Consider the following 17,538-nt stretch of genomic DNA (forward strand, 5'->3'; position numbering starts at 1 on the left):
CTTCTTTCTCCTCGGGGACTGCTGACTCACACCCTTGAAGTGGATAAATTGTTTCCAATCATACGTAGGCAACTAAACTTTACCAGTGAGTCGTGATTCACATTTTGCTCCTTAAACGTGATCCAGACTAAACATTTGCACGCACAGTTTGGAGAGTGTGAGGAATCCTGGGAAACTCTCTCATCTTATTGATTGGCACTCCGGCCAGAGGGGTTTCCATGTTTATGTGATGGTTGAAGAGCAGCTCCGTGTGTAGCCTCATATGGGGACAGCATGGTCCACACCTGGACATTTGTGCACTGTATAATATAAAATACCTATATCCAATTAAGTGTAAAGTCTAGCTCATGCTCCAGGAGCAAGCTCATCCAGAGCTAATGTATTTTGAATCCTGCTGTTTTTACGGGCAGTAAAAAAAAAATTGGATGTTTCATATCTTCGTGTGAAATGCCACCCCTCTGATCCTGAAGTCTGAGCTCCTGTTTTTGTGATTGTTTTAATTTGTTAGTATTTAATATGCTATTTCAAAGAGGGTTTTTTTAATCATTACTACGCCTCCTATGAGACCATGCAAAGCAAACTCAAATAAATCAACCAAATGTTATGCATCATTGAGCCAAAGATTTCTGGATTCATGCTTTAAACTAAAGCAGACACTGGAAGAAATTAGTTTTTTCTTTATTCACATCTACTGGTTTTAAATTGTCAAGGTTTATCCACCATGGTGTATGACTCCCAGGTTTGTTGCTAAGGATTTAGCAACACATTTTAAACTTTGGCCTTACAACAGCACAGTGGAGGCAGATTTGTCTGTCAGGTGTAGTCCACAGCTGGACTCTTAATGCTGGGTCCTCAGAGCCCAGGGAGCCACTCTGCTGAGCCGCTAATGCGCTCTAAGCATCACCTCATCAGTGAGCTTCTGGGAAAGCATGGTTTAAAAGAATAGTGAAATCCCTACCAAGATTTTACCCTCCACCTTAACAATAATAGACATTGTGACGCACATTCTGTTGCTGACGATGACTGCTTCTCTGGTGTACAGCATGTTACAGCAGTATGACCACCTTTTTCTTCAACACAGCCTGAGCTCTTTGTATGTTGGCTCTTTTTTGATGCCTTCTCTGTCAAGATGGTACCACACTGCTTCAATAATATTTATTTGGGGAGGCCAATCCACGACTCTGTTCCATTATGAGTTTTTCCATCCAGGTATCCATTCACTGCACTGACACTATGTTTGGGATTACTGTCATGGTGAAACATGAAGCTGTTGCCAATCAGAGACTTTCCAGATTGTAATACATGGTGGATCAAAATGTGATGGTACTTTGCTGTGTTCATACATCCATCAAATTTGACGAGCTCTTCAACTTCATTGGCTGAAATGCTGCCCTAATTTACTTATGTTTGACTTATCTCCTGATCTCCTTACATGTTGATAATGTTCAGTTTTGGGAAAGTTACTTTTAAAATGTATTCCACTACAGATTAGAGAATACATGCCCCAAAATATATTCAGTTAAGGTACTCAATAAGAGTAACGTATTCTGAATACTTTGAATTACTTAATATATTGTCATACTTTTTACAACTACATGAATGTACTATTGCTGTGTGATTTATTACTATTACTGAAGGCTACTCGCCACTGAGCTTAGATTGTTAGCTGGTGTTAGCTGAGGTTAGTTCATAGACTGCTTTCAGAACTGCACATGATTATTTCCAGCTAGCAGGTTGTTAATGCTATCCATCAAGTCTCACAGTCTGCAGTCTATGATAGGGTGACCAACCCTAAAGTGGAAATGTCTTTTCCCCGGACAGGTCCACTTTTCACGTTCTGCCCAGGGGGATTTTCGAGATTGATGAAAATGTCCGGGTTTCCTATAGTCGCACAGAGGACCCATGTGTTTGAAGTCATCCCGAAATGCTGCTTAGTGAGCGCTTCTTGCTCACAGACGGGGCAGACGGCACGCAGCAATGCGCCTAATGATGTTTAAAAGATCCCAAAGCGCAAGTGCATCATTTCAGATGAACTGCAAAAGAAATTTCCCTCTTACCGGCCCAGTACTGGTAATTTTTCTTACGCAGATGAGGCATTATTTCTGTACCATTATTTCATTCTAGAGGCTTTTAAGTTTGTTTGTTTTTTTGCGCTCGTTGACTTGTAAAAGCCTATATGACATTTTTCGTCCACATGTAAACAGCGTTTCAAATCACCGAAAACTGAGATTTTTTTAAAACTCCTGCCAGGTTGGAGATTTTCGAAAACTCAGTTTTTGCGTTTACGTGTGGATGAGGAATACGGAGTTCGTCACGCAGCGTCAAAGGTATGTGCCTTTTTTCACGCTGTGCGCCATGTTATTGTTTACATTAGATGAATTTCTACAATGGAGGATAGAGACAAAATACTGTTACTGTTAATCTGACTATCTTCAGGTTTTACACGCTTACATACACACACACACACACACACACACACACACACACACACACACACACACACACACACACACACACACACACACACAGTCCCTCCACTTAGAAAGGCAGAGGCGTCATGGTGTAATTATTTTATGTGTAGTTGTTTTTTTTCCTGTGTAATAATATTCAAGATTGCTATCAAAAAGCCTCTCTGTGCAAAATGGGTTTAAAAACATAAATAACTTTGTGATACTGTTTGTCCGTGATTTGGACAGAGGCAACCAATCGTGGCAGGATCAGCCTGATGATATTTGTATCACACTGTAACTTTACTGTATAAAGAGCTAACATCTCCAAAATCTCCAAAAAGTGTTTGTGAACTAAAAATCAAGAATGTGGGATACTGTTTGGCCGTGATTTGGACAGGCTAGCGCTTGCTCCCGATGCAGGGGAAAGTAATTCTGTCGGGGAGACCTACCTTGGCAGTTGTGCAGGTGAAGCCAAAGGCAAGATATGCTTCATCATATTTCCTAGTATTTAGCGATGCTTCATCCTCTGATTTGCATTTGTGTGGGAGCCCTGTCGAAAACCTGTCCGTTATGCTAGCAATGTCCAAGCATTCTTTTTGTATTATTGTATTATTAAAGCTCTTCATGACTGAGCCAAATGTCCTCTTTTTTGAAAAACAATATATGGTCAACCTAGTCTATGAACTAACCTCAGCTGACGCCAGCTAACATTGTTGGCTCAGTGGTGAGTAGCCTTCATTAATAGTAATAAATCACACAGCAATAGTACATCAAAGATACTGAAGTGGCACATAACCCAGGTAGCTACCACAACTAAAACAAGGTAGTTGCAGTAAGCTAACGTTAGTTTATTTATTTATTTATTTTTTGGGCATTTAAGTTTTTTATTGATTTTGCAACATATACTTAAACCTGTATAAGAGGGAGAAAACCCCCCAAAAACAAACAAACAAACAAACAAAAAAAGAAACGCCCACAAGAAAAAAAACTGCTGGTGTGCACCCCTGCCCTTACAAGTCTAAAAGAAAGAAAAGAGTAAGTAACAATGGGTTCCAACAGAAGAAACGCAGAAATAGGCAAATAAAATTGACGGTTAAGTAACATTTGGACCGATGGTCACAGTTAATAGTCCTTCAAATTACGATAATATGGTCATGATTTCCTGTTTGCTTCAAATAGCTCCAAAAGTAGTCCCAATGTTCATCTTTGACTTCTGTATCATTTTTAAGTTTATTCAGCATGGACTCATAGGAAGCAGTCTCTGCCATTGCTCTGATCCAGTCTTTCAGTTCAGGACGTACTGCAGTCTTCCAGTGCCTAAGGATAATCCTCGATGCAGTTACCAGTCCAACCATAACAACCGTAAAAATATTATTATGAATTCTTGGAATATGAGAACGGTCTCCTAACAAGCACAATTCAGGAATTAAGGGCACTTCTAATCCTGACCAACCTTTTAAGAGTGTGACGACTTCCTTCCGAAAACGAGCCATAAGGGAACATTCCCAAAAACAATGTAGGAAAGTCCCTGCCTCAATTTTACATTTCCAACAGAGATAATCAGGCATAAGCATCATACGATGTAATCTTGTTGGAGTATGATAATATCTATACAGAATTTTATATTCTGCATTTGCTCCTCGCCTCCTTAACATAAATCCCATTTTTCGCCAAATAAGTCTTTAAATAAGTCGCTAATAACATTTATGCCATGAGACTGCCACAGTTTCCAAAACACAATTTTTTTCCCCTATACGAATAGCTGGATTGTTCCAAAGAGATGAGTAAAACTGCACATGAGGTGATATTTTAAGAATTCTATGTATACTGAGCCAAACCTGGCTAGAATGAAACAAAATTGGGTTTGTTGAAGTGCAGCTTTGGATCAAAAGGAGTATAAATTTCAGACTCTATATTTAGCCATTCCTGTCCGGCTTGAATTTTTCTCCAGTAATTAACCAATTTTGCCATCTCGAATGAGACTGAATATAATCTTGGATCGGGTAAACTTAAACCACCCTTCTCTCTAGGAGCATATAATTTACTTAGCTTGATTCTTGCCATTTTCCCATCCCACAGAAACTGCTCAATTAAGTCTTCATACTGTTTAAAGAAACCGGGCGGTATCGCAATTGGTAACATCATTACTACATAATTAAATTGGGGAGCTATGATCATTTTGCAATATTTACTTTGCCCCACAATGAGATTTTTAATTTGCCCCATTTTTCTATATTTGTTTGTATTTTTAGAAGGACTGGGTCAAAATTAAGTTGGGGTAGGTCCTCCATATCTTGGTTTAGCCTAATCCCAAGATACTTCATCCCTCTAGGTACCCATTTAAAATTGAATTTTTCTACCGTGTATGGATAACATAGTGGTGATAGTGGCATTACTTCAGACTTTCCCCAGTTAATAGTGTAACCTGACACCTCGGAGAACGCATTTATGGTGTCCATTAAATGCGGCACTGATAAAAGTGGGTCTGTTATAATGGCAAGAATATCATCAGCATAGAGGAGGAGTTTGTGTTCCTGCTGCCCACCGATGACGCCTCTAATCTCCTTGTTTGATCTAATACTCACTGCCAATGTTTCTATAAAAATTAGGAACAAAGGGGGGCTTAAAGAACAACCCTGATGAGCTCCACGTAACAAACTAAAAAAAGGTGAAACCATACCATTTGATATCACCGCAACCTTTGGTTCTTTGTATAGCACTTTAACCCAGTTTAAAAAGTGTGGACCAAACCCGAACCGCAACAAGGTTGAAAAAAGAAAGCTCCATTCAACTTTGTCAAAAGCCTTCTCCGCATCTAAGGAGAAAGCTGCTATTGGAATATCTTTAGACTGGCTCAGCCACATCAAATGGAGTAGCTTTCGAATGTAATCTGAGGAAGAGCGTGTTTTCATAAATCCAGTCTGATTTGGATGTATGATAACACCCAAAACCTGCTGTAACCTTAAGGCTAGAACCTTTGTAAGTATCTTGCAGTTCAAATTCAATAGGCTTATTGGTCTGTAATTTGATGGATCTGTATTATCTTTATCTTTTTTTGGTATTAGTGATATCAGTGCCTCATTAAATGTAGCTGGGATCTGCCCATTTTCGAAAGCTTCTTTATACACTTTTTGTAGGACCGGAGCAAGAATGTCAATAAATGTTTTATAATACTCAGCTGGTAGGCCGTCGTTACCCGGTGATTTCCCCGTTTTCATCAAAGTTATTGCCTTTCTGATTTCTACCTCAGTAATGGGACCCTCAAGCCATTCCATTTGATCCTGTTGCAGTTTGGGCAGGTCCAGGCTACGTCCACACGCACACGGGTATTTTTGAAAACGGAGATTTTCCGTTTTCGTTTTAAAAAATAATCCCGTCCACACGTAAAGGCAGAAATGAAGGAAAACGCTGCTAGGAACATGCCAAAGCAGCAGGTGGCGCTATATTCCTAACCGTGTAGAAATGTTGGCCAATCAGAAGTCTAGAAGCCTCGGTGGGAAAAAGTAAACAAAGCTGGGGCATAGAAGCAGAACTGAGTCTTATGTGTGGAGGGACAGTAACTGTGTGTGTATATGTAAGCATTTAAACACTGCAGAGAGTACAACTAACAGTAACAGTGTTGTAGAAATTCATTTCACCGAAACAATAACGTGGCGCACAGTGTGACATCAAAAAAGGCGCACATCTTTGACGCTGCGTTTTCTCCGTTTTTCTCGTCCACACCTAAATGCAAAAACGGAGTTTTAGAAAATATCCATTCTGGCCGGAGTTTTTAAAAATCTCCGTTTTCAGTGACCAAAAACGCCGTTTACGTGTGGACGAAAGGTGCAAACGCATAGAAAAATCTGCGTTTTCAAAAATACCCGGGTACATGTGGACATAGCCCCAGTTTAGACAGAAAAAGGTCTTCACCTGTTTGATTTCCTGAAACAGTAGATGTATATAAACTTTTGTAGTAATTCATGAATATCCTATTTATTTCTCTAATTGATATGACCAAATTATTTTCATGTTTAATAGCTGGAATGAAGTTTGAGAAATACTGTTTTTTAACCTGTCTTGCTAATACTTTACCTGTCTTTTCACCACCTTCATAAAATGTACTATTCAGGCGAAGCATAGAATATGCAACTTTTTTGTTGTATATCTCATTCAATTGAAATTTTAATCCACATATATCCCTATATAGTTGCTCTGTGTAAACCCCTGAAAGCAGGTTTTCTTTATATTTGATTTCTTTTTCCAATATTTGGATTTTATTTAAACTTTCTTTCTTCCTTTTAGAAGCATATGCTATTAGCTTCCCCTGAATGTATGCCTTAGAAGCTTCCCACACTGTTCCTATGTGTTTGGTGCTTCCAATATTAATTTGGAAGAAATATTTGAGGTCTTCCTCAAGTAAGGTCTGAAAGGACTTATCCAATAAAAGGGAGACATTCATTCTCCATCTAGATCCTACTCTGTTCTCTGTACCTAATTTAATACACAATTCCACTGCTGCATGATCAGTTAACCCAATCGCGCAGCGGTGGAATTAACTAACGCTAGTTTTTAAAAACAACTTACTTCCAGATGTTTCTTTAGGTTGGAGGTGGAGTCTTTTGATGCTGAGAGCAGCTTAGTTGCTGGCAAACAGAGTTTGCATTGAACGGTCAGATTTCGCCCATCCCTTTCTTCTTTTAATGTGATTTCCAAGTTTTCCAAGTAAGAAATGCATTCCTGCCCATGCACTGCTGGCTCTGTTGTCCTGGCTTCGGGTCCATTATGTAACTGATGCCACCAACATTAACAGGACGCTTACATTAGAGCCTCTTATTTTGGGTTTTGTTTGGGTTTTCAGCAATGTCGTAAATTACCAATATTAGAAGCCTAACATAATAATGTAATCCATTTATTTCAACAAAGTAACTGTATTCTGATTATCACCTTTTTAAATAACTAACAGAATACAGTTACTCAGCTATGCTATGCTGTGACAGATAAAAAGTCAGGTGGTCACCACATCAGTAGTCGTTTTTTACGATAATACATTAAAATAATCTTTTAACAGACTGTTGATATTTTCTTGGACTAAAAAAAGTATCACTAGTGCAAAAATTTAAAGCAATCTCACCAGGTCATCTCCAAAAATAATGAAACCAATAAATGAAGCTAGAATAACTGCAAACACACGTCCACGTGTCATTATGCTTCATACACATTTGGTTTTCTTAGACTTGGTAATGCAGAAATCTTCCTGTACTTTCCATGTGGTACCTATATGTAACATATAAACATACTTGTCTTAAAAGTTTATATTAAATATGATAAAGTTATTTTGATATCGTTTTACTATTTTATGCTGACTTATTTCAGCTGTCCTTTAAGAGGCATTGTTGTGTGGAAGGACTGCTCAGGCTGCCATCTATGAATGATTTTCCAGGATAAATGTTTCTCCACTGTGACAGGTATTGCTCAGCAGGTCTGCTCTTTTTCACTGCTGTATGCCAGCTATTGTCTAATAGCAAATAATTTCTCTTCTTGTGAAAAGCTTAAATAGGGCTTTCTGCAAATTGCTCAAAAAGGGAACATAACGCTAACCCTGACCCTTTTTTTGCAGTTTGGAATGCATTATATTCACTCAGCAGACAAGTGCAAGTATCTTAATAGCGACATCTGAAATCTGCCCAGGTTTTCGTTTTTGGCAAGCATGCCATTGTGTCGTGCTTTATTAAATGAGAAATGAAACAGCACTAGACTTGTATAATTCAATTTAAAAAATAAATAAATAAAGAATCAAACAATGTTACTCTGGTTTGAATTTGTTATTGTGAGCAGGGAAATTTAAGGCGGGAACTGTTATGTAACACCATGTGACAGTAAACGCAGTGACCTTTTCTGGCGACAATGCAAATGGCACACACAGGACAGGTGGCTATGAAAGCACAAAGAAACCATCAGGGAAAAGAAAATGAGAGTCAAAAGAGAGACAAAGTGACCTCTGCATGATCGGCCTGGCTTTTCATTTCAATAATTAGTTCTTTTCTTCTCATGTGGTATTAACTCTCTGCTTTGTCTCTTTGTGATGGAAAGGAGCCTCTTTCACATCTATTTCTACCTGCTCTCTTTCTCTTAACTTTGAGAATGACAGCTGCGCTTCAGCCTTCACTCTGAGCCCAAGTGTAAAAACTGCCTTTTTTTAAACTCTCCAACTGTGCCCTTTCTTTAACAACTTATACCTCTATCATTATCCTCTTCAGGACAGTTACAACCTTTGGAAGAGTCTGTTCCCTGAACTTGAAAACATCTTTAAATTACATTTTCAGGAACTTCCAAAGCAGACCACTGCAAGCTGCAGCTGACTCATTCTTAAACATCAATTATATTTTCCACGTCTACAAGTCAGCTAGGGTCTGCTCGGGTTTTAGCGACATAAATTCGTCATCAGATGGTGAGCACGAGGGTCTGTACTTAAGTCCGCGTGCCCGCCTGGTTTTTGTGACCTCGTGAACTCGTCTGTGGACAATTTACATTACAGTGCACCAACTGCGCATGCACCCCGGGTGGGGGATTTCAAGCAGATCTTCAAAGTAATATAACAGGAATGACTGCTCAACTGTCAGGTCTCCAGCTGTTCGTGTCTGTGTCCGCAACGGAGTATAATGGAGAATGGAGGCATTACTCAAACAAAATCTGCTTTCAGAGAGATTCATGTTTTATGCTCTGGAGAAAAAATCTGAAGGGACGTTTCAGAAGACCCAGTGTTCCATAATACATTAAAATAATGCGTCTTAAAGCTTTTCCTACCGATTTCTTCTAAAGTTGGGTTAGTTAAGCACCACTGGCTTGAACAACCTTCCTCATATGACTTGCTTTCTGGCAGCAGTCACTTGGAAATGTGCTTCTCCCAGCAGATCTCTGAACTCAGTAAGTTAGCATTCATATTGCTGTGTTTTTCTGGTGTCTACATGCAGCTCGATTGATGTGTGCAAAGGTTCTTCCTCCCTCACCCAATCCGTCATCTCAGCAAAGCAGCACGAAGGTTAATTTTGATTACGCTATGGAAGAACTGAGATTACTCATCCCGGAGAATGTGTTTCGTTTAGACATAGCTACTGAGAGATGTCACGAAGAAATAGCCTTCCCACATGGCATGTTGGAAAACTGCAGCCACCACACGCGCACATTTTTTGCATGGTCCCCATCCAAAGAAAGAGCTGGTATTCTCTGTTCCCCAATATGTAAATAATGTAACATGAGGAATAATATGTGAAAGCTGTGATGGCAGGCAGCTCAACCATCAAAACTTTACTTTTTCACGTGCCCGTACATGTTCATGCTATATTTGCAGCTCTGAAAGATTTTCACTTGACATGTATAAATGTGACAGAAAAGATGCTAAGTGTGATAAATGTTTTACATGAGTCTGTACTGCTAAATAAGTGGGTCTAAAAAGATTGATGCATACATGTTTGCGCTAGATATATCCTAAAACATTCATTCAGGTATCATATGCATGTCCAGACGTGCCACCAAAGCGATTCATGAGCAGGCCTGACACAGAGGCACGTTTAACATTCTTCAACTCCCACAGATCCCATGATCCCAGTCCAACCAAAGGGCAGCTGCATTAATGGTTATCATTTATTCAAACAATATGCTGTGTATTGTTTATGAACTATTCATGGGAGCCATTAGCACTTCTATAATCCATTTGCTAAAGATTTGCTATGCAGATGTCATAAATAATAAACTGATATCCCCACGGCTTTTTATTATAACTTACCCTTACCAACATTTGCAAATGCATTTTCACCAGACACAACACTCTACTGATACTAGTGCCTTATTTTCTACCTTACTGCTCACTGTTTCGGGCCTTTGCCAAACGGATGTAATGTAACCTCGTGTAATTTGAAGCTACTATGAATAATGGGGGAGTGCTGTTTCATCATTTTCTATAACCAAAAGACAATAAATGTCATGGTCCCCGTGCCTGCTCGGCTGGCCCTGTGTGGCTACATGTTATGTTTTGTCTTTTCTCTCTCTCCTCTCTCTCTGCTCGCTGCCTGGGCGGAGCTCATTGTGAGCTCCCGGCCTCCACCACCTGTAGGCAATCACCTGTGGCTCCTCACCTTGTTTGCTCCCGCTACTTAAGGCAGTGACTGAGAGCACCTCGCCGCTGGACTATTGAATAACGCTCGTCAGTGCTACTTTAGCCTCAGCCAGTTTTGAGCTCTGTCCGTGAAAGTTCCGTGCTAACCCTTGTTCTCTGTATGCAGATTTCTCGTGTTTGGTTTGGAGACTCTGGACGCTTTTCCCGACCCCGCTCTGCACCCCTGGGAACCCTGGCCCCCTTCTCCTTCACCTGTATATAGTGCACCTGGAGTGTGTAAATAAACCTGTTTTTCTGAGATTTCAGTCTGCGCCGAGTCCTCCCTGCTCCTCCGTGACAATAAATATAAATCCTATATAGACATGCTACAACCAACAGGTGCATTTCACTCCAGGACCTTCTTACTGTGAGGTTTAATCACTACTCACTGCACCACCGTGCTGCATTTTAGATTAGGTGATATTTTGACTTCCACAATTGCCATCCATATTCTAGAGAATTATGGATACTTCCAAGCTAGCCAGCCATGGTTAGCATTAGCTAAAATTTTGCAATTGTTACTTCTTTGTCCAAGTGATTTTTGGGGTTTTTGGAGGTTTTTTGCTTTTTTGTAAAACAGTTTTATTGAAAGTGAATAATTTAATGACCAAAATGTCAAACCCAACATTTCTGTATATTAGTTCACATAAAAATGGTCACAATTGCTGCTTACACACATATAGCTGACACAAAGCAAAACTGGCACTAATTCTCAAATGCATTACTGAATGTGTAAGTTTTTTGTTACTTTGTTCTTTTATCATCATTAAACTAAGGCAACACAGTTTCTAAAGAGGCCCTTTTGAACCACCTTAATACAAGAAGGAGGAGCAGAAACATAACTTGACAACTGACAGTTGCCTCAGCGGCCTGTAACACAACACGCTTAGACAGCATTTAGAATAAATGCTCACAGATGAAAAGGTACCACTTCTCTGGAGAATGTTCTGGGAAGCATAACTGACTGAATACTTGATGTAAGTTGAGACAGATGTAGACACAACAACAACATAAAAAAAGAAAAAAGCAGCTACTAATCAGAAAGTGAGGCCTGTGAAACAAAGTCTATAAATTATATAATGAACTCTAAATTTCTCTGTCACTCTACGGAGGATATAGTGACTGCTTTCCCATGAATCCCAAATTCCCTGCAGTGCTGGAGCACTCTGATGAATAAAGTTATATTTCAAAGCATTTATTTTTTGGTGACAGGATTTGCATTAAGGACTCAAACAGCCCCTGAAAGTGAACAGAACAAGTGAGCTGTCCAGATCAGCTCATACAGCGATGTTATTCCTCGGTTTCAAGGCGTCCTGTTGGCTGTCAGATCTATCTGGGGTAAACAGTGTTGCAAACCAAGACAAAATTTGTGTTTTACATTTCGTCTCCACGGGCCGATTTGTGAATTGGCTTCCATGTTTAACAAAATTCGATCCCTTAGCCTGAGGATCTGTGATTGGAGCCAGACACTGTGTATTGGTTGGCTAATTGTAGGTGACGGTGTTTCCTGTTGTCGGAAAGGACACGCTGGCTCAATCGCAGCGCGGGGTCATTGCGGTCATGCCTAATAAGAAGCAGAATTAGATTCCTCACATGTCAGGAAACTGAGCACACAAAGAAGTCACACAACGGAGAGGGGAGGAGGAGGATGCTGGGAAGGTTAAAATAAAACAGGTCAGTACAAATACTGGCATGAAGAGAAGAAGAAAAGCAAGGCATCGATCCCTTTATTGTTTCAGCTGAGGAACGTCTGCAGCCAGGAAGCTTCAGACAAAAGCTCTGTGGTGGGGCTATCTGCAATTATGGCACTATATCATAGGCGGTGAAGTGTATGTGTGGTTACTCATGTTAGGGAAGATGAATACAGTGTAGCAACCCATCCTGTGTCAGGTTTATGTCGCTTTGGTCACTGCGGGTCTCATCACTGCACTTGCAGGCAGTCAGTTGACGCCTGTTCTCACTCCATTGCGGTTAGAGATGTACCGGTGTCCAGCAGAGTCGTTTCAAAATATATATGAGGAGAGCTGCTGAACTTTAGGCACGGTTCAGCCAAAATTACAAAAGGCAGTTCCAAAGAAAAGGTACAGTATTATGCCTCACAAGGCCAAATATTATCTTTTGCCATCACCCTTTTTTTTGTTCAGCTAGGTTCAGCACAATCTGCTTCTTTTGGAAGTCAAATGCTGTTAGCATTTGAGAGCACTCTACAGTCATTTTCAGAGTTACGGTTCTTGTTCCACATCTGCTTGAATTAGCCAGCAGATGCCCGTCCACTGCAACCCTCTTCATACGCATAATAATGCACTGATTTATGAAGCAGCAACTCATAACATCAGAATAAATGTGAACCCCAGAAACTAATACATAACGCTTGTTTAGCACTTGGCATGTCCAGCCTGAAAAGGACAAGATTTTGGCTGTGTCGAAGCTCTTTTTTTTCTCTTCATGTTGTGTCATCTATAATCTTTCTCTTTCTCTCTCGCACTCCCCCCACCCCCCCTTTTTTCTTTCCTCTCCAGATTTTTCTCTGGAGTTGTCAACATTTGACAGCATTTCTCGGACCAGCACGGCTGGATCCCAGAACAACAGGCAACAGTCACATGAGGGCCTCAGCGTGAACAGGACCGGCCTATGACCCGGACCGAGACTGTAACTCAGATACAATGACCTCATGAAGCACTGGGGAGAAGGCCTGTTCTTTGGCTAAACAACCCACTTAAAGCACCGAGTGAAAAATGAAATAAAACATACTCTGAACATAGTTTTTAATACATTTAAACTGAAAAAATAAGACGGAATTTAAATAATGTTCAAAATGTGTGCAAATTTATATAATTACAGATCCACTCAAAGGCCTGTCATCCTGTTTATGGGAATTAAAGAAATAGATAGGAAATATATTCAAGTAAGATGCAAAAACTCCCCTCAAAAGTTCTCAAATTTATCTGCCAAGTATGGAGTTGTAGTCAGGAGGCAGTTAGTAGATCGGGATATAGACTGGAGGTGGGGGGAAATAACAAGTCTGGCTCTGTCAAAAAGTTAAAAAATGTATCCAAAAGCTCCTGTAGAGAGATAAAGTAGAACCATAAAACTGAAGAAGTTCAACATGGAGTGAAGGTTGTAGAAGGTCTACAGGAGAGATGGTTTTGATTTACACAGCTCCTTTTATCCAAAGGAGATACACACACACAAATACGTATTACTGGCCACAATAGCGGGGAAAACTTGGGATTTAGTGTATCTTTAGCAAACTGAGTGACCTGAGTTGTGTTATTAATTCTTCATTGGCTAGTGCCAGTTTATCACAGAACAGAGACAGTAAACCCCACACTTCATTTATTCAAAACGACTGAACACGTTTCTGCAAAAAGTAATTTGCGGAGGCTGTGCTGGTGGAGGATAGCCCACATATAGCATGCCAAGTCTACATCCAAAAATTCAAGATCTTAGATGTGTCCTTCCCCTTTCACCCCTAGCAGATATCTGTTAACACCACTTGTCTCAGAGCCATTCACTCATCTCCTGTGAGCGTCACTGTTCATTCACTGAGGCTGTGTACACTTAAAGTGTAATCTAGTTTCCTGGAAGTTGTCCAAGTGGTCCTACCCTGTGGTCAGCTATTTCCACACTCATTCATGATCTGGAAGCATCTGTCATTTAAGTTGAATACTTGGGGGCTATACTTACCTGTGCTGGGGCTGGTGTGTACAGTGCAGTAAGGATTGTGCTGGTACAGGTATGACGATGGGAAACCTGATAATTACTGTAATCTTCAGGTAAGTATAGCTGTGGCTCAGCGGTTTTGGATCTGAGTGTTGCTCCATCGCTGTTGCACAGAGGCTTGTCCAGAGTAACAGGGGCTGCTTTGACGAGCTGCACTTTCACCGACAAGCTGCTGCGATACAGCGGTTATAAGCCGTTAACTGGTGTAATTTTAGCTTTAATGAGGGCTTGAGGAGAGAGGTATGTTGAAAATTGGTACTGTGTGCCAATAAAACATTAAAACCAAGCCCCTGGAAGCCCTTATCTTTCAAAGTTTTCGTCATTGCTCCACTCGTAAGCGTTTCAGTTGTAATTCCTTGACTTTGCATATGCACAGAGGGAAGCAGTCCTTGCAGTTGAAAGTTTACACCTACAAACATGCCTGTCATTAGGATACAAGACGCATAACATTAAAATTACGAGTATGTTGGTAAAATCACACAAAGACAGATGGAAGCAAAGCAAATGGCCAGCAGCAAGATCTAATATTGACAAAGCAGAGAGTGTTGTTGTCTACAACGTGAACTGACAAATTGGATTTAAAGAGAGGGGAGGACCCTTGTTAACAGATATGCAAGATTAAGAAGTTATCAGGTCAGAGACACTGAAGCCATCTACTTAAGCCCTTGTTTGACATAGTATGACTTTTCCAGACGCTGAGATAAACATGCGTTTTTAATGTTTTTTTGCCATCCCAGTAGATCAGATCAGTGTTTCATGAGGCTGAGAGGCCAAAAGTTTGTTCGACCCACAGAGGATCATGTAATCCTTCAGCTGCAGAAATGAAAAAAAGGAGAACCGTGAAAACTCTGTTTTATTAGGTTTTTTATACAAAGTTGGTGATAAATATCATGCTGTAGTGGTGAGTAGCTTTCACCACCTTCAACAAAGAGGCGAAAACACTTATGTTGCAGCATCAGAGGAAAATCACCCTAGGGTTCCCCTCCGATGACCCCTCCAAGCGGCCTGGTTAAACATCCTGTCTACAAATTAACGCAAGAGATGGTGTCCAAACCTAGCTGGGGATATGTTACAAGCTACCCTCCAGAGAGGTTTGGGTCATCCAGACAGGAAATGAAAGGGAAAATGGTTGTAAAATGGCTTCTGCTCATGACTCATCGAGAGACCTGGCACTCAGATCGCAGCAGGCTGGAGCTCATCCCTTAGCCTGTTCTGACCTGGACTGCTTCATTGTGCCATCGCTTTCATCCAGTCATAAGCTATCAGATGTTCATGTGTGAAATGAAAATGCTCTGTGTTTAATAAAGTTCAAATTGCAAGCTGGGTTTGTTTGTGTGACAACACGATAAGAACATATGGATGTTACATTTATAACAGTAATAATACTGTCAAACTGTGTTATTAATGCACAGCGTTTGACAGTCTTATTGCATTAAACTGTGTAAGGCTAGATATGATTCTCTGAAGATACCAGTAAATGTCATTGCAATTCTGCTCGGAGTGTTACAACTAATCAGATATTACAGAGATCCCAAGCTCGCCTCCTTAATCACAGAACATTGTGTCAGTAACTAACAGAAGCAGGAGAGAAATCCAAAATATCAGCAGCCAACAGCATGAACTTTGGAAACTAGGGAGACTTTGAAACAGCACAGCAACCTGAAAAAGACAGAAGGAACAGAGACATGAAAGAGGAACTAATAAATTCAATCAGATAAGAGGGTAGGGAAAAGAACAAAGGAAGGAAGTCAAAATACTGAAAGGCACATACCTTCAAAATAAAACAAGAAGTAGATTGAAAGAGGGAGAAAGAATAAACTGTTCAATTCAATTCTGTTTAATCTATAGCACCAAATCACAATAACAGTCACCTCAAGACGCTTTATATAATAAGGTATAGACCCTACAATAATTTAAAAGAAAACCCCAACAATCAAACAACCTCCACGAAGAAGGGAGAGAAAAACTCTCTTTTAACAGGAAGAAACTTCCGGCAGAACCCAGCTAAGTAAGGGGAAGCCATCTGCCGAGACCTGCTGGGACTGAGGGCAGGGAGCAGGACAAAAGACACACACAAAAGACAAAATGAGACCAAATAACTTGTTATAACTGCACCAAGGCCCAGTAAAATAAATGAGGAATATTTTGAACACGGTGAATAATGCAAATCTATGAAAGGGGACTCCAAGAATTTAAATGTAGCACTGGTACATCCATTTCTTCATTTTCCATTTTTAGGTGATTCCCAGACTTTTTTAATAGGATTAAAAGTCTAATATTTTTGCATTTATTTAATTTAGTACATTCATACAGTTTTTGTGTTAATAATTACTAAAAGTTAGCAAATATGCCAAACTAAGGCCCTATTTAAAATTGCATTTTAATGCTTACATTGGTTGTTGTATACAGGATACTGTACGGAGCTTGAACTGAAAGATGAAACAGGTGTTCATGAAGATGTCCAAGAAAATCCACTCACACATAATTGAATTAAAAGTCAAATTCAATTATGATTCCATTGGAGTTTGGTTTTATGTGTTTTGGACATGAAATAGGTGAATAAATCAAACTGTAGGAGACTGAGTCTGTTAATTTCTGGACCAGTGATGCTGTTTTGGTGCTTTTTGCTGGCAAATCTGTCAGCTCAGGGCTCAGTCGGCATTTTCTTTTTCTTTTTTTTCAGGAAAATCTCCAGCTGGCCCTGTGTGTGGAATTACACCGAGGATCCAAGCAAGGCAGGCTCACAGAAAAGAAAACAGCTGTCAGACAATGAATTACTGTACTTTCCTGGGGAATGGATGAGGAAGCTAGACTGTGTCAAAAACACACATACGCTCCTGCTTGTCATACAGTTTGCATATGTTACTTGTACTTGTTTATACCCAGAAAGTCATGAAAACATGGCAAAGGCGATACTGCTTTTACTATCTGAACTCAACATGTATTTAGTATCTCATGCTACCTTTCATTCTAATTTAAACACAAGCTTAATAGATCGCCACACTTTCATGCAAACATGTTGACTGAAAGAGTAAGGTTGGGGGGGAGGAATCTCAGATTTCCAAATATGCAGTTCTTTTTCTGGTGATGGCTCTAAAGCACTAACTTTGGCAGCAGGGTGACTTTGCAGTGCAAACAGAGCACATCCGCACACTGACCCTTGTGAACCAAGCAGGCAGCTCCGCAGAGCGAGCCGACAGCCTGCGGGCCTCAATGCTGCCTCAGTCTCAC

General features: G+C 40.2%; 1 long non-coding RNA gene across 1 annotated transcript; it reads left to right on the forward strand.

Moving 5' to 3' along the window:
- The first annotated feature begins 9,103 nt into the window (after nucleotides 1-9,103).
- LOC146698326 (uncharacterized) lies at nucleotides 9,104-10,845 on the forward strand. Its single transcript, XR_014923014.1, has 2 exons — nucleotides 9,104-10,632; nucleotides 10,712-10,845. It is a non-coding gene; the product is annotated as an uncharacterized LOC146698326 (long non-coding RNA).
- The last annotated feature ends 6,693 nt before the right edge of the window (nucleotides 10,846-17,538 follow it).

This window comes from Copadichromis virginalis, linkage group LG11 (genome assembly GCF_057382275.1).
Source record: "Copadichromis virginalis isolate Kocher_CV1m ecotype Utaka linkage group LG11, C_Virginalis_male_GT1.1, whole genome shotgun sequence".
NCBI classification, from domain to species: Eukaryota; Metazoa; Chordata; class Actinopteri; order Cichliformes; family Cichlidae; genus Copadichromis; species Copadichromis virginalis.